The following is a 17,887-nucleotide window of genomic DNA, read 5'->3' on the forward strand; positions in this document are numbered from 1 at the left end:
CTGTTTTGTTTTTTTTTTCTTTAATGGCCATTCTTGCTGGAGTAAGGTGGTATCCTATTGTGGTTTTGATTTGCGTTTCCCTGATCATTAGTGATATTGAGCATTTTTTCATATATTTGTTGGCCATTTGTATATCTTCTTTTTTTTTTTTTTTTTTTTTTGAGACGGAGTCTTTCTCTGTCGCCCAGGCTGGAGTGCAGTGGTGCAATCTTGGCTCACTGCAACCTCCGCCTCCCAGGTTCACACCATTCTCCTGCCTCAGCCTCCCGAGTACCTGGGACTACAGGTGCCTGCCACCACGTCCGGCTAAGATTTTGTATTTTTAGTAGAGATGGGGTTTTACTGTGTTAGCCAGGATGGTCTCGATCTCCTGACCTCATGATCTGCCCGCCTCAGCCTCTCAAAGTGCTGGGATTACAGGCGTGAGCCACCATGCCCGGCCTGTATATCTTCTTTTGAGAATTGTCTATTCATGTCCCTAGCCCACTTTTTGATGGGACTGTTTGTTTTTCTCTTACTGTTTGAGTTTGTTGCAGATTCTGCATATTAGTCCTTTTCAGATGTATAGATTGTGAAGAACTTCTCCCACTCTGTGAGTTGTCTATGTACTCTGCTGACTGTTCCTTTTGCTGTGCAAAAGCTCTTCAGTTTAATTAAGTTCCAATTATTTATCTTTGTTTTTATTGCATTTACTTTTGGGTTCTTGGTTATGAAATCCTTGCCTAGGCCAATGTCTAGAAGGGTTTTCCAATGTTATCTTATAGAATTTTTGTAGTTTCATGTTTTAGATTTAAGTCCTTAATCCATCTTGAGCTGAGGATCCAGTTTCATTCTCCTATACATGGCTAGCCAGTTATCCCAGCATCATTTGTTGAAAAGGGTGTCCTTTCCCCACTTTATGTTTTTGTTTGCTTTGTGGAAGGTCAGTTGGCTGTGTTTGAATTTATTTGTGGGTTCTCTATTCTGTTCCATTGGTCTATGTGCCTATTTTTATACAAGTACCATGCTGTTTCAGTGACTATGGGCTTATAGTATAGTTTGAAATCAGGTAGTGTGATACCTCTAGATTTGTTCTTTTTGACTAGTGTTGCTTTGGCTATGAGGGCCTTTTTTGGTTCCATATGAATTTTAGAATTGTTTTTTTCTAATTCTGTGAAGAATGATGGTGGTATTTTGATGGGTATTGTGTTGAATTTGTAAACTGCTTTTGGCAGTATGGTCATTTTCACAATGTTGATTATATCCATCTATGAGCATGGGATATATTTCCATTTGTGTTGTCTATGATTTCTTTCAGCAGTGTTTTGAATTTTTCCTTGTAGAGGTCTTTCACCTCATTGGTTAGGTAGATTCCCAAGTATTTTTTTTTTCAGCTATTGTAAAAGGGGTTGAATTCTTGATTTGATTCTCCACTTGGTTTGTGTTGCTGTATAGAAGAGCTACTGATTTGTGTATGTTAATTTTGTATTCAGAAACTTTGCTGAATTATTTTATCAGTTCTAGGAACTTTCTGGAGGAGTCTTTAATGTTTTCTAGGTAAATGATCATACTGTCAGCAAACAGTGACAGTTTGACTTCCTCTTTACTGATTTGGATGCCCTTTATTTCTTTCTCTTGTCTGATTGCTCTGGCTAGGATTTCCAGTACTGTGTTGAAGAGGAGTGGTGAGTGAGAGTGGACATCCTTGTCTTGTTCCAGTTCTCGGAGGGAATCCTTTCAACTTTTCCCCATTCAGTATTATGTTGGCGGTGGGTTTGTCATAGATGGCTTTTATTACATTTAGGTATGTCCCTTGTATGCTGATTTTGCTGAGAGTTTTAATCATAAAGGGATGCTGGATTTTGTGCAATGCTTTTTCTGCATCTATTGAGATGACTTTGTGATTTCTGTTTTTAATTTTGTTTGTGTGGCATATCACATTTATTGACTTGCGTATGTTAAACCATTCCTGTTTCTCTGGTATGAAACCCACTTGATCATGGTGGATTATCTTTCTGATATGTTGTTGGGTTCAGTTAGCTAGTATTTAGTTAAGGATTTTAACATCTAAGTTCATCAAGGATATTGGTCTGTAGTCTTCTTTTTGGTTATGTCCTTTCCTGGTTTTGGTATTAGGGTTATGCTGGCTTCATAGAATGAATTCGGGTGGGTTCCTTCTTTCTTTATCTTGTGGAATAGTGTCAATAGGATTGGAAACAACTCTTCTTTGAGTGTCTGGTAGAATTCTGCTGTGAATCCGTCTGGTCCTGGACTTTTTTGTGTTGGTAATTTTTTAATTACCATTTCAATCTCACTACTTGTTATTGGTCTGTTCAGGGTATCTAATTCTTCCTGATTTAAGCTAGGGGGTTGTATTTTTTTCAGGATTATCCATCTCTTCTAGGTTTTCTAGTTTATATGCATAAGGGTGTTCATAGTAGCCTTGAATAATCTTTTGTATTTCTGTGGTGTCTGTTGTAATATCTCCTGTTTTGTTTCTTAATGAGGTTATTTGGATTTTCTTTCTTCTTTTCTTGGGTTAATCTTGCTAATGGTCTATCAATTTTATTTATCTTTTCAAGGAAGCAGCTTTTTGTTTCATTTATCTTTTGATATTGTTTCTGTTTGTTTCAATTTCATTTAGCTCTGCTCTGATCTTGGTTGTTTCCTTTTCTGCTGGGGTTGGGTTTGGGTTTGGTTTGTTCTTGTTTCTCTTGTTCCTTGAGGTATGGCCTTAGAGTGTCAGTTTGTACTCTTTCAGTCTTTTTGATGTAGGCATAGAGGGCTATGAACTTTCCTCTTAGCACTGCCTTTGCCGTATCCCAGAGGTTTTGATAGGTTGTGTCATTATTGTTTTTCAGTTTGAAGAATTTTTTAATTTCCATTTTGATTTTGTTTTTGACCCAAAGTTCATTCGGGAGCAGGTTATTTAATTTCCATGTATTTGCATGGTTTCAAAAGTTCCTTTTGGAGTTGATTTCCAATTTTATATAAGCATTGGTGGTTCAGTGGTAGAATTCTCACCTGCCAATTTTATTACACCGTGGTCTGAGACAGTGACTGATAAAATTTCAAGTTTCTTAATTTTACTGAGGCTCCTTTTTTGGCCTATCATACAGTCTATCTTGGAAAAAGTTCCATGCGCTATTGAATAGAATGTGTATTCTGCAGTTGTTGGATGAAATGTTCTGTATATATCTGTTAAGTCCATTTGTTCCAAGATAAAGTTTAAATCCATTGTTTCTTTGTTGACTTCCTGGCTTGATGCCCTGTCTAGTGCTGTCATTGGAGTATTGAAGTCCCCCACTATTATTGTGTTGCTTTATATCTCATTTCCTAGGTCTATTAGTAATTGTTTTATAAATTTGGGAGCTCCAGTGTTAGGTGCATATATGTTTAGGCTTGTGATATTTTCCCATTGGACAAGGCCTTTTACCATTATACAATGTCCCTCTTTGTCACTTTTAATTGCTGTTGCTTTAAAGTTTGTTTTGTCTGATATAAGAATAGCTACCCCTACTTGCTTTTGTTGTTCATTTGCATGAAATGCCTTTTTCACCCCTTTAATTTCAGTTTATGTGAGTCCTTATGTCAGGCGAGTCTCTTGAAGGCAGCAGATGGTTGGTGAGTTCTTATCCATTCTGCAGTTCTGTATCTTTTAAGTGGAGCATTTAGGCCATTTACACTCAATGTTAGTATTGAGATGTGAGGTACCATTGCTTTCATCTTGCTATTTGTTGCCTTTGTACCTTGCTTTTTGTTTTTGCTTTTCAACTTGTATTTTTGTTTTATAGGTCCTGTGTGATTTATGCTTTAAAGAGGTTCTGTTTTGATGTGTTTCCACGATTCATTTCAAGATTTAGAGCTCCTTTTAGCGGTTCTTGTAGTGGTGGCTTGAAAGTGGCAAATTCTCTCAGCATTTGTTTGTCTGAAAAAGACTGTATCTTTCCTTCATATATGATGCTTAGTTTTGCTGGATACAAGATTCTTGGCTGATAATTGTTTTGCTTGAGGAGGCTGAAGATAGGGCCCCAACCCCTTCTAGCTTTTAGGGTTTCTGCTGAGAAATCTGCTGTTAATCTGATGGGTTTTCCTTTATAGGTTACCTGGTGCTTCTGTCTCACAGCTCTTAAGATTCTTTCCTTTGTCTTAACTTTAGATAACCTGATGACAATGAGCCTAGGTGATGATCTTTTTGTGATGAAGTTCCCAAGTGTTCTTTGTGCTTCTTGTATTTTGATGTCTAGATCTCTAGCAAGGCTGGGGATGTTTTCCCTGATTTTTCCCCCAAATATGTTTTCTAAACTTTTAAATTTCTTGTCTTCCTTAGGAACAGCAACTATTCTTAGGTTTGGTTGTTTAACATAATCCCAAACTTCTTGGAGGCTTTGTTCATATTTTCTTATTCTTTTTTCTTTGGATTTGGTTAATTCAAAGACCTTATTTTCGAGCTCTGAAGTTCAGAGCATTTTGCATTTCTATAAGTGTATCCAATGTTTCCTGAATTTTTTATTGTTTTTTCTTTATGCTATCTAGTTCCTTGGATATGTCTCCCTTCACTTCTTTCACTCGCGTCCATGTGAAGAGACCACCAAACAGGCTTTGTGTGAGCAACAAGGCTGTTTATTTCACCTGGGTGCAGGCGGGCTGAGTCCGAAAAGAGAGTCAGTGAAGGGAGATGGGGTGGGGCTGTTTGATAAGATTTGGGTAGGTAAAGGAAAATTACAGTCAAAGGGGGGTTGTTCTCTGGCGGGCAGGAGTGGGGATCACAAGGTGCTCAGTGGGGGAGCTTTTGAGCCAGATGAGCCAGGAGAAGGAATTTCACAAGATAATGTCATCAGCTAAGGCAAGAACAGGCCATTTTCACTTCTTTTGTGGTGGAATGTCATCAGTTAAGGCAGGAACTGGCCATCTGGATGTGTACGTGAAGGTCAAAGGGGATATGACGGCTTAGCTTGGGCTCAGAGGCCTGACAAATTCTTTTATCAGTTTTTGAATTTCCTTGCATTGGTCTTTCCCTTTCTCTGGTGCCTCCCTGATTAGCTTAATAACTAATCTCCTGAATTCTTTTTCATGTAAATCAGGGATTTCTTCTTGGTTTGGATCCATGGCTGGTAAACTAATGTGATTTTTTAGGGGTGTTAAAGAGCCTTGTTTTGTCATATTACCAGAGTTGATTTTCTGGTTCCTTCTCTTTTGGGTAGGCTCTGTCAGAGGGAAGATCTAGGGCTGAAGGCTGTTGTTCAGATTCTTTTGTCCACAGCGTGTTCCCTCGATGTAGTACTCTCCCCCTTTTCCTATGCACGTGGCTTCCTGTGAGCCAATCTGCAATGATTGCTGTCTTTCTTTTGTGTCTAGCCAGCCAGTGAGGCTACAGGGCTCCGGGCTGGTACTGGGGGTTGTCTGCACAGAGTCCTGCGATGTGAACTGTTTATGGGTCTCTCAGCCGTGGATCCCAGCACCTGTTCCGGTGGAGGTGGCAGGGGTGTGAAATGGACTCTGTGAGAGTTCTTAGCCTTGGTGGTTTAATGGTCTATTTTTGTGCTGGTTGGCCTCCTGCCAGGAGGTGGCGCTTTCCAGAGAGCATCAGCTGTGGTATTGTGGAGAGGAACTGGCAGTGGCTGCGGCCCTAGAACCCCCAAGATTATATGTCCTTTGTCTTCTGCTACCAGGGTGGGTCGGGAAGGGCCATCAGGTTTGGGTGGGGCTAGGGGTGTCTGAGTTCAGACTCTCTTTGTGTGGGTCTTGCTGCAACTGCTGTGGGGGATGGACATGACGTTCCCATGTCAATGGGGTTGTGTACCTAGGAGAATTATGGCTGCCTCTGCTGAGTCATGCAGGTTGTCAGGGAAGTTGGGGAAAGCTGGCAGTCACAGGCCTCACCAGCTCCCATGCAAACTGAAGGGTCAGTCTCACTCCTACCATTGCCGCCCCAAACAGCCTTGAGTCTGTTTCCAGGTGGTGGGTAAGCTGAGCTTGAGAACTTGCCCCAGGCTACCCACCTCCCAGCTGGGAACGAAAAGGGCTTGGTGCTTCCCCCACCTGTGGAGCATGCGCATGGGATTCATGCCCTCCCCCCAGTTCTGGCCAGGAGGCTTCTCACATGGTTCCAATTGTTAAAAAATTCAGCTGGAGATTTCCTTCTCCCAGTGGCGTTTTTCCCCCGCTCCTCTGGCTGCCTTCCTGATGATCCCTGTAGTCCCAGGCAGGAATGGCCTGCTTGGGGACCCAGCGAGCTCCCAAGGCCTTTCCTGCTGCTTCCTCTATCCCTGTATTTTGCTTGGCTCTCTAAATTGACTCAGCTCCAGGTAAGGTTGGAAACTTCTCCCACAAACAGACTTTCAGTTTCTCCAGTGGGGGCGTGTGTTCGGGAGAGGAGGGTCTCCCTTTCCCACTTTTGCAGTTGGGGCACTCACAGTATTTGAGGTATCTCCCAGGTCCCGCAGGAGCAGTCGGCTTCCTTCAGAGGATCTGTGGGTCCTCTCGGTATTTCTGGTTTGTTCTTGTAGTCGATCTGGGGCTAAAATTCACAGTGCTAGCCTCACCATGCTGCTCTGTCGGAGTCAAAGCTACAACCTAGTCCTGCCTCCCGTCTGCCATGATGTCCTCATTTTCTCAGTAGATGCAATTTCGAACAGCAATAACAACATTGTAGTTTCTTACAACAAGCATAAATGATTGTACTTTTGGGCAGCGGAAATTTTATGTAAAATGAGGAAATGGGTGGTTTCCAGCCTGCTTGTCTCTTGGTGGTGACTTGCAGCTTTCAGCATTTAGAATCTCTTGCTACTCATTGCTTTCAGGATGCCACAGATCCTCTTTTGTCTGGAGAAATGTATGTGATAACCTGGCACTCACGCCTTGGTGTCTAGGTAGGTATATTAACCTACCAAGGATGTATGCATTTTAGAGATGTTATCTGGAAATATCAGTTCATGACTCAGAGCATGTTTTTCCAACTGCGGCATTTCTAGGATACAGCATCTGGACAGGGAAAATGTTTCTGGGTAGTGGAGTGGTTAATTTTTTTTTTTTTTTTTGAGGCGTGTCTCGCTGTGTCACCCAGGCTGGAGTGCAGTGGCGCGATCTCGGCTCACTGCAGGCTCCGCCTCCCGGGTTCACGCCATTCTCCTGCCTCAGCCTCCCGAGTAGCTGGGACTACAGGCGCCCGCCACCACGCCTGGCTAATTTTTTGTATTTTTAGTAGAGACGGGGTTTCACCGTGTCAGCCAGGATGGTCTCAGTCTCCTGACCTTATGATCCGCCCGCCTCAGCCTCCCAAAGTACTGGGATTAAAGGTGTTAGCCACCGTGCCCGGCCTGGAGTGGTTAATTTTATGTGTCAACTTGTCTGGGCTGTAGTACTCAGTTACGTAACCAAACACCAATCCAGGTGTCACTGTGAAGGTATTTCGTAGATGCAATTAATATCTACGGTTGGTTGATTTTAAGTAAAAGATACTAACTTTCATAACGTGGGTGGGCCTCATGCCATCAGAGGAAGTCCTTCAGAGCAAAAAACAGGTTTCACTGAAAAGAAAATCTGCCTGAAGACCATAGCATCCCCTCCTGCCTGCATTTCCAGCCTGCTTGTCTGTCTCTACAAGTTTCAGACTTGCCAGCCCACATAATTTCATAAGCCAATTCCTTAGAATAAATCTTTTAATGTACACACTCACACACACACATCCAAATGCTTCTATGTCTCTGGAGAATCCTGATGGATATATAAACAACTGCACAGGCAGGCAGTTGTTTTTGTATTCCTCGAATCATGCCTCACTGTGGTCATTACTAGCACAACGCTTTGAATATGAGAAGTGGTTAAATAATATATATTAAACGGATCAATGAGTAACTAACTGGAGATTAACCTAATATGAAAGTTAGTATTGAGGCTTTAAAGTAAAAAATAAATTTTAGCCTTGTGATCATATTTCTCCCTAATATTGAAATCCTTTAAATAGAACAGTCATGGTTTTTTAGTCTTAAGAAATACATTGTGCAAGTTTTTTTTTTTTTCTCTACGTAAACTTGAAGTAATGTTGCTATCTGGGACTCGTATGGTTTCCTGTTTATCATCAAGTAATGATAGAGGTTTGCTCTTAATTCTGTATTGAGTAAATACATGTCCCATATAAAATTTTTTGCTGCCCTCTGGTGGATATAGTTCAATAAATAAGCATTATACTTGATATATTTGATATATAATATTTGATTATATATCAAATTCCATATATTAAGCAGTTTCTCATTTGGGTACGTTCCCAAAGTTCCTTTCTAAGTTTGGAAATTGGAATGCATTTTTCACATCAGAAGAGAGGTTAGTATTGAGATCTGCTTATAAATCCCTATTATAATAAATGGTACTTAAAATATGGCACAAAAAAATAGTGTAGAGCCTAACAAGTAGGTAGTTGCAATGATTTCATGAGGAAATGCATTGCAAGTGATCACTTGGGAACCCAGTTAGCCACCTCCTCTGCTGTGTGGCCTTGATTACTGAGGAAGGTGAAGTGGAATTTCCTGGATCCCATCCCTGGGGGTGCTTCTGTGGCCTGCCATGGGGTGTGTGTATTGGGAGGTGGGGGTGGGAGGATGGTGAAGGACAGAATCGAAAGCTTTCCAGGAATGGGGTGAGGCTTGGGGGTATAGTGAAAGGGACTGAGGCAGAGCATTGCCCGGAGGAACAGAAGTAGCTGAGTTTGAAAGAAATGAAAGATCTGGAAATAAAATACATATGGGACTGAAGGGACAAGAGTGACACTAAAGATAGGCAGAGAGGAGTGAAGAACAGTGGTAAAGAGTGTCCTGCACCCGCTCACAAGAGCCGATTGTTAAATTTTCAAGAATTTTGTGAGCCAGTTGTTAAACACAGACATTATTAAAAACTAAGTCAAGGCCGGCCAAAGTGCCTCACACCTATAATCCCAGAGCTTTGGAAGGCCAAAGTGGGATGATTGCCTGAGGTCAGGAGTTTGAGACCAGCCTGGACAACATAGTGAGGCCCCTGTCTCTACAAAAAATAAAAATAAAAATAAATTAGCTGGGCATGATAGTGCATGCCTGCAGTCTCAGCTGCTTGGGAAGCTGAGGTGGGAGGATCACGTGAGCCCAGGAGTTCAGGCTGCAGTGAGCTATGATTGCGCCACTACACTCCAGCCTGGGCAAAAGAGCAAGGCTCTGTCTCAAAAATGTTAGTCGTATAAACTTACAATGATGTAAATTGTCTTTAAAACTAAACTAATATGTACTCAAGACTCACCACTTCCTAAGTATTTTACTATTTAGTAAAGTCACCTATTGAGATGATTTACATGTTTTGCATTCATATGATGGGAATATTCCACAATGATGTGCTGTCCAGCATCTCTCCCCAGCTCTGCATTCTGAGATATCAGTAACTTGTTGTTGGTTACAGTGTGAATACTTTTGCCAGGAAAACTGAAAAATGCTACAAATCAAATCAGCTCGCCTCTATCCCCAAGAGCTGAATGTTAAACAGTTGCCAGCATTCCACTGGGTAAGGACATCTCTTCAGTAACAAAAGAAGGTTTTCTTTCTTTTTTAAAAAATAGTTTCACTACCTGTGCTAGATTGGTGTTCTAGTTCATTTATTCATTAAATAAAAAATATTATTTTTTGATTTTCTACTTGTTAGGAGATAATTTTCCATGGGTTTCTTATGTTTCTGCATACCTTATAAGAAAGGCACAGATTGCCCTTTGTCCCAGAAAATCTTTTCAGTGATGTTCATACAGTGAATGGCCTTGGAAGCTAGGGGTTGGGTCTCCCTTTGGAGCAAAGGGCAGACATGCTTGCTGCCCATTATAAAATTTTTGCATCCCCTAAACTCAGCATTCCTCTTCTGTATCACAACCCACTGTGTATTCAGTTATCTTTCGGTTCTTTTGTGTCACCCTGTAGACTTGGGGCTTGAGATACTGTCCCCAAAATGCCAAAATCCTGGCTATTGCTATTGTTGTGATTAATAAGCTGTTCTTCTCTGACCCTGAGTCTCCTGTCTTCTACTGGCATCAATGAAACTGTAGCAGGCAAACTTGTTGGCTTGTGAGTAGGGCAAAATTCAGTCCCTTCCCAGTTCTTAACAGTATTATGTGTCAGGCAGTGAGCGAGGAACTGAAATGCAGAGGGGAGTATGGCAAAAAGATCCTTGTGGAGCTCAATATGTCTTGTAGGATTATAAACAAAAAGCGTTAAAAATAAATGATGAATATTTAAAATTTATATTAGGATAAGAATTAAGAAAGAGTAGAACAGTGGTGCGATAGAGTAATGGAGCCGTCTAGAGGGAAATCTGCAAGAGTTGTTGGGGAAGGTCTCTCTGGTAGGTGGTTAAGCCAGGAGAAAGAAGTTACGGCTGAAGAGTGAAGAGAGGGAGTATGTAAAATAGTAAAGGAGGCTAGCCAGGTGCGAAGGCTCTTACCTGTAATCCCAGCACTTTGGGAGGCCAAAGGCAGGAGGATGGCTTGAGCCCAGGTGTTACAGACCAGCCTGGGTAACATAGTGAGACCCTCTCTCTACAAAAAAAAAAAAAGAAAAGGAGTCATGAAATAGCATTTTTTGGTTGATTAATAAAGGGGATTTTTTTTTATGGGAAAAGGTATGTTTTCTTCCATTTTCCTCTTTTCATTAAGGTAAATAAGTGGGAGGGGAGGTGTCCAGATTGTGATAGAAATGGCAGGAGATTGCACTTTTCCTTCATTGGAATCACATGAAATTCCAAATATTGTGTAAAGACTTGTGATTTGAGGAAATCCCTGGAAATAATACTTGGGGGCTGAATAAGAGTAGTATTAGTACAGACGGTGGAAGGCAGCGAGGAGGACAGAAAACGTGGCTGTAGTGAGAGGAATGAAATGACTGTCTTTGTACCTGCCCTGCGCAGTACTCCTAAGGTGAGAGCTGATGAACTGGGGATGGATTGCCTGGAGTTTTAAAGTTTTCTTTCAGCATTAGGTAGCAAAATCTGCGGAGTATGATTCCAACAAACAATTGAGAGAGTGAAGTGAAGCTACCTAAAGGACAGAGAAAAAGGGTTTTGAGACTCAGTTCCTGTCTCTTGATTGCTCTATGACCTTTCTGCTATCTTTATTAGATATGGCACTTTCTTATAAGAGGTTGCTGTAACTACCTTACTGAAGATCTGAGATGGGAAAGCAAAGGCAGAACAGCAAACTATAAAACTCCCCTTCTTACATCTTCCACCAATGTGGCGTTTGAGTACTTCTGTGAGTTTTTAGAAATATGGGTTAGAAGTTACACTCAAGGCAATTTAAAAGTAATATTTTTGACACTTCTAGAAGTTACACTCTAGCCAATTTAAAAATAATATTTTTAGGTTGGGTACGGTGGCTCATGCCCGTAATCCCAGCACTCTGGGAGGCCGAGGTGGGCAGATCACTTGAGTCAGGAGTTCGAGACCAGCCTGGCCAACATGGTGAAACCTCGTCTCTAGTAAAAATACAAAAAAAAAAAAAGAGAAAAAAAATACATATGTATATATATTACTTGGGCGTGGTGGCGGATGCCTGTAATCCCAGCTACTCCGGAGGCTGAGGCAGGAGAATTGCTTGAACCTGGGAGGCAGAGGTTGCAGTGAGCTGAGATTGTGCCACTGCACTCCAGCCTGGGTGACACAGCGAGACTCTGTCTCAAAAAAAAAAAAATTTTTTTTATACTTCAGTATTTTTATTGACATAAATGGATATTGTATAACGTCTGTTCTAGATGCAATCTGTAAGTTGGTTTTATTTGCTTTTTTCTTTTAGTACCAGGTATTAGATAACCTAAAGGTATGCACAAAGTTTTGTCCTTGGATAATATAGTGCCGGCCGCTGGGTTTATCGGTTTTCACTGTAAAATGCCAACAAAAAACAATCTAGAAAACATCCAAATTATTTCACTGTGAAATTTTGTTAAAATGAATATATTGCTATAATCACATACCCTTACATTTTACCAAGCACTTAACGTAGTCCTATAAGAATGCCCAGAAGTAGTTGTTGATATACTGGTTTTTTTTTTTTTTTTGCAGATGAAAAAGCAGGATCAGAGTGGTAGCGTGAGCTGCTTCAAGTCACATAGTAACTAGCCAATGTCTTAAATGAGCCCCTGGAGCATCTACACGGTGTTCTGTGATCAAAGGCCTCAGGGAGTTTTTACAGATTTCCTTTCTGTTGCTTCCCTTTTTGTTTATGAGCCTATCCTTGCTGCACGCCTCGATTCTCAGTGTGGGTTTTCTTGCTGGCCCAGGCTTCTTCTACTCATAGCCTGAATGGAAGTCCCAGCACCAGTTCCTGCCCTGTGTGTAAAGCAGGGTAATTTCCTGTCTGAATAAAATTTGCTGGTGGTTTTGCATATCTTAAAGTTTTGGAAAATGTATCCAAAGAGAATGCTTTTTTTTTTGAGATTGAGCCATCAGAAACACTGATCCCAGCATCATTTAATTTAACAACCTATTGGAGAGAAGGATAAAACACATCCATTCATATTCAAGGAAATCAGACCTAAATGTATCTACTTCTTAAAAAAATTCGAAGATATTGTCTTTAAAATAATAACCCAGCTAGGCGTAGCGGCTCATGCCTGTGATCCCAGCACTTTGGGAGGTCGAGGCGGGCAGATCACGAGGTCAGGAGATCGAGACCATCCTGGCTAACACGGTGAAACCCCGTCTCTACTAAAAATACAAAAAATTAGCTGGGCATGGTGGTGGGCGCCTGTAGTCCCAGCTACTCAGGAGGCTGAGGCAGGAGAATGGTGTGAACCCGGGGGGCGGAGCTTGCAGTGAGCCGAGATTGTGCCACTGCACTCCAGCCTGGGCGACAGAGCGAGACTCTCAAAAAAAAAAAAAAAAAAAAAGGAAAAGAAATGGGCAGATGCTACAAGCCCATCCCCCCACCACATCCGGGAGAGCTGTTGTTAAACATTTACCAGCACCCCACTGGATCTATGCCTCCCCCTCCCAGGTGGAGCCTGGAGAAATAGACAGACTGCTGAGGACCCAGTGACTTCTTATATACCACATCAAGTGTAAAATTTGCGGTGTGATGCATCCAGGAGGATAGGCTTCTGTCATCCTTTTAGGGTTCCTGCCTGTCTCTTTGTACTCTGAGGAGGAGTAGAACAATTTCTCATGTATCTAAGAGCAGCACAGAGTGGGAAAGTATCTCAGACAACACTGGTAATTGACCTGAAGCCTCACAGTGGTATGCGAGAGCAGATCAGTTTTTCTGAGCTCCTTGAAATGGGCATAGCAGTGATTCAATATGACCAAGTTTGAAGATTCCTGAGGTTGAGGCCAAATGATGTGTCAGCAACCTGTGTGGTTTAGGTTAGGATTTGGATAAAGCAAGTGTGAGTCACCAACCCTGGGTGCAACATTTAATGGTGTGCCAAAAAACTCAATATTCTATTTTATTTATTTAGTTAGTTTTAAAAATTTTTATTTTTATTTCAGTAGTTTTTGGAATACAGGTGGTTTTGGTTACATGAATAAATTCTTTAGTGGTGATTTCTGAGATTTTAGTGCATCTGTCACCCGAGCAGCCTACACTGGACCCAATATGTAGTGCTTTATCCCTTATCCCCCTCCCAACCGGCTCCCACCCCAGTCTCCAGGGTCTGTTATATCATTCTTTTTTTTTTTTTGAGATGGAGTCTCGCTCTGACGCCCAGGTTGGAGTGCAGTGGCGCGATCTCAGCTCACTGCAAGCTATGCCTCCTGGGTTCACACCATTCTCCTGCCTCAGCCTCCCGAGTAGCTGGGACTACAGGCGTCTGCCACCATGCCCGGCTAATTTTTTGTATTTTTAGTAGAGACAGGGTTTCACCGTGTTAGCGAGGATGGTCTCCATCTCCTGACCTCGTGATCCGCCCGCCTTGGCCTCCCAAAGTGCTGGGATTACAGGCGTGAGCCACTGTGCCCGGCCTGTTATATCATTCTTATGCCTTTGTGTTATCATATCTTAGCTTCCACTTATAAGTGAGAATATACCGTATTTGGTTCTCCATTCCTGAAAACTCAATATTTTAATGCCGTATTTGAAATATCAAAATTAAGCAAAAGTACATTATGAATAAAATATTAATATATTAAGTAAAGCCAGTATTGGTATCAGTGAGTTTTTCTTCTGCCTCAGGCTGTGATGGACTACAGGGGGTACTGTTACTGATCCTGCTTCACTTATTGTTGATCCTGCTTCACTCCTCTCATCCTGGTCTAGGGGAGGGAGTTGGCTGGATCAGGGGTGGGAGGCAGGGTGCCTTGAATAGCTTGCAATTTAGTTCCTGAATGGGAGTTTGAAATGGACAGGCAATGTATTGAATTTCAGAAAAATAAAGCTGTAATTCTTGCACATGTGACTTGTAGGCTCAGATTTGAACTTCCTGCACATGAGTTTGGCTTCAAGTTATTCTTGCGTCTATAATGAAATAATTTATAAACGTTATTTTTTATCTTCATGTGGGATTAAATATTTGGTTACTTGTTGGTAACAGCTGTAGTCAGGGATGACTTATAGAAATCATGTTGCCATTTTCTTAGATGGCTTCAAATCTGTAGGGATATCTGTATGTATGTATATATCTCTGTCTATATATATTCTGAACTTCATTACAGTGTGCCATCTTTTCTAGTGCTAATATTAGAGTCGTTGGTATATAGTTCTCAAGATCCTTCCAGTGATTTATCAAAAATGACAGAAAAATATTTTGACCAACAATTTCATAAATTCACCCTTGACTTATTTTCTAATGTCTTGGATAATGTCAGCTTTCATCTCATCTCCTAGCCTCTGCCATTTCCAATAAAAATAAAACAAAAATAGCTAACATTTTATCAGTCTGACTATGCACCAGAAACTTTGGAAATTGCATTACATGCATTATCTTATTTACTATGACAGCTCTATGAGAGATGGATGATTAAAATGTCTATTTACAGATGAAGAAACTGTACCTTAAGGTAGTCACAGGACTGGTAAATGGCAAACTCAAACCCCTGTCTGCCTGGTTCCAAAGCTTGTTCATATACTCACTGTGCCAAACCACAAAATCCAATGTTCTTAATATCTCAAGATGAGGTCCACTGATCCCCTTACCCCAAGTGGCAACAGTGTTTTCCTTTTTCTTAGAGCTAGAATATTGTGTAGCATCTGCAGTTTACAGGGGCTGTATTATCTCTGTTTATTCCTAGAACATAATGATTGATGAAGTATTAAGACTATGTTTCTTTATGAAAAATAACTGCGAAAATAATGTCAACAGATAGTACTGGTGATGGAATTGAACAGAAAATTTAGCACAAGATGGAAAATTTATAAAACAAATGACAGACCATGTTGATATTTGTGAATTGGATCAGTATTCTTTTATTTACAAATGACAGAAAACCTTCTCAAGCAAGATCGTGGGAGCTGGGCTGGTGGCTTTGTGAGGGTGGACTGGGATCTGGATTTGGAGTGGAAGGAAGCACTCATGATGTGAGGATGTGAAGGCCACCTTAGCTAAGACCAGAACAAGGAGTCGTCTAAAGGTCAGGGTTTTAGGGCAAGAGTGAGACTGCAGAAAGAAAACAAGACAGCTGTACAGTAATGGAGGTCAGTCCATTCAGGCTGCTGTAACAAAACACCAGAAACCAGGGGGTTTACAAAAGCACACATTTATTTCTCATGGTTCTGGAGACTGGAGAGTTCAAGATCAAGGTGTCAGCTGTGTTTGGTGAGGGCCCGCTTCTTTAATGATGGTATCTCCTCACCCTCCTCTCACATGGCAGAAGAGTAATGGGTCTCTCTAGGGCCTCTTTTATAAGGGCACTAATCCCAAACATGGGGGCTTCACTTCCATGGTCTAATCACTTCTCAAATGCTTGAGTCACCAGAAACACCAAGGCATGATCAGAGGGCTGGAACTTTCACCTTAACACTCAACCTATAGGAAGAGGGGCTGAACTTGAGTTCAGTCACCAATGGTCAGTGATTTAATCAATCATGCCTACATAGTGAAACCTTCATAACAGACCCTAAACAATGATATTAGAAGAACTTTCTGGCTGGTGTACACATTGAGGTGCTGGGACGGAGGTTGGCCTGGAGGAAGCATGGAAACTCTGTGCTCCTCAGCCCTCTACACCTCGCTCTATGCATAGGGCAAATAGACATATCACAATATTACAGATGTGCAGAGTGTTTTCTGATTCCAGGTTGGAGGCTGACTTACACACTGTGCTGCTCATCTTTGATCTTCATGGGCCTATAATCTAATACTACTTTAGTAATACATATATAGGACAACAAGAACATTTAGCACAACCATTCTTTTCAAGTGCCGTATTTTGGAGAGCTTCAATTCCAAAGCAAAAGTTGTGTATCAAATTTTACAGTTAAAAAAAAAAAAAAGAATGAGGTTTTGGTAAAGGCAGGAAGATAAATTGAGAATACACCTGTGGGAGGGGTTGAAAGTAGGTGTAAGACAAGTGGCCTGCACATTTTGGTGTGAGGAGGGGAAGGAGCAGGTAGAGAGGGTGGGTGGGTCATTGACTGAATGGCCCAGTGGTGGCATCATCAGGTGAGGCACATATATGAGGAGGAGAGGAAAGTTCTTCCTAAGGGGCAAGTAAAGAGAAGGTGAATAAAAGGAAGGGTAATTTTTGAGAATGGTGCAGTGGAGAGGAAACAGGAAAAAAAATTGAGGAAGATTTCTCCCATTTAATGAAGTACTTCAGTATGTCTAATTGGAACTATACATTATTAGTGGAAGTCTTTGAAAAGAATTCCTCAGCAAAGCCCAAGGTAGTTTAAGAATTTAATCTCTGTTTTCCCTCTTTCACTCATGGATATGCTTATGTATTATTATCAAGTGGACCAGTTGATTCTCTAGTTGGTTTTGTTGTGACATAAAATATCTGTTTAAGTGATCTTTTTACGTGGTAAATATGGTACTTTATAGATTTTTGAAACCTCAGCGTTTTCTCTCCTGATATTTGCCTTCATCCTTTTTCCCATTCCTCTCCTCAAGAAGCTGTGCTGTTCTGTGGTCATTTCCTATAGAGGAATGTGGAGCATGAAGGTTTGGTGAAAACATATTTGTTTCCATACTTTCTCAGGCTTTCCTTTTCCAGAATGCTAAGCCTCAAAGATAATAAAAAGCCAGAACTGAGGTTTTGAGGAGGTTAAAGCTTTTCCAGGCAGAGAGAAAAATTCAGATGAATTTGTGAAATTTGTGAGTAAAGGGATCTATGCCTTGCTCCCTAGGAATAACACTGGAGAGATGAGAAGATCCCATCTGCCTCTGTTGCCTGGATGAATCCTGACTTACCTGCTGTGTTGCCTGTCTTTGAGCTTATAAACCTATAATCTAACAATGCTTTAGTCATTAGATATATACATTCCTGTATATAAGACTATTAAGAACACTTAACCATTCTCCTTAAGTGTCACATTTGGGAAGAAATGACCGCATGGCATGTCTAGGTACCTGGCACACCTTAGACAATCATACAGATGTTCTGTACCCCCAGCATGGTATGAATGTAGAGTGAGTCTTAATTGCCAGTAGTCTCCCAGAAGCAGCAGAGATTGTGTTGGACCTGAAGGAGCCATGCAGACAGGGATGAGGCATGTCTCCTTCAGAGGAGGCAATGGGTATACCAGTTAGTGTGTGTCTCCAGGCTCAGATTACACACAGAGCCAGATGGTCTCCTTCTGATGCTTGGATACCGCAAATAGCCCCAGAACTTAAACACAACCTCAGAGGAAAGTGGCAAGGGAGCCCAAATTAACCAAGATTAAGAAAAAGAACCTTATTTTTTTTTCCAGTTTATATCCAGATTGTCTCCAAGTCATTTATTACAAATTCATCTTTTTTTAACTGATCGAAAACAATAT

The 17,887-nt window shown here is 41.2% G+C and overlaps 1 long non-coding RNA gene across 1 annotated transcript in view; it reads left to right on the forward strand.

Moving 5' to 3' along the window:
* Positions 1-6,143: 6,143 nt before the first annotated feature.
* Positions 6,144-17,887, forward strand: part of LOC134760851 (uncharacterized) — a 171,940-nt gene continuing 160,196 nt past the window's right edge. The window contains exon 1 of the long non-coding RNA XR_010138869.1: positions 6,144-6,287. This is a non-coding gene — a long non-coding RNA (uncharacterized LOC134760851). The remainder of the gene's footprint in view (positions 6,288-17,887) is intronic.

This window comes from Pongo abelii, chromosome 22 (assembly GCF_028885655.2).
Source record: "Pongo abelii isolate AG06213 chromosome 22, NHGRI_mPonAbe1-v2.0_pri, whole genome shotgun sequence".
NCBI classification, from domain to species: Eukaryota; Metazoa; Chordata; class Mammalia; order Primates; family Hominidae; genus Pongo; species Pongo abelii.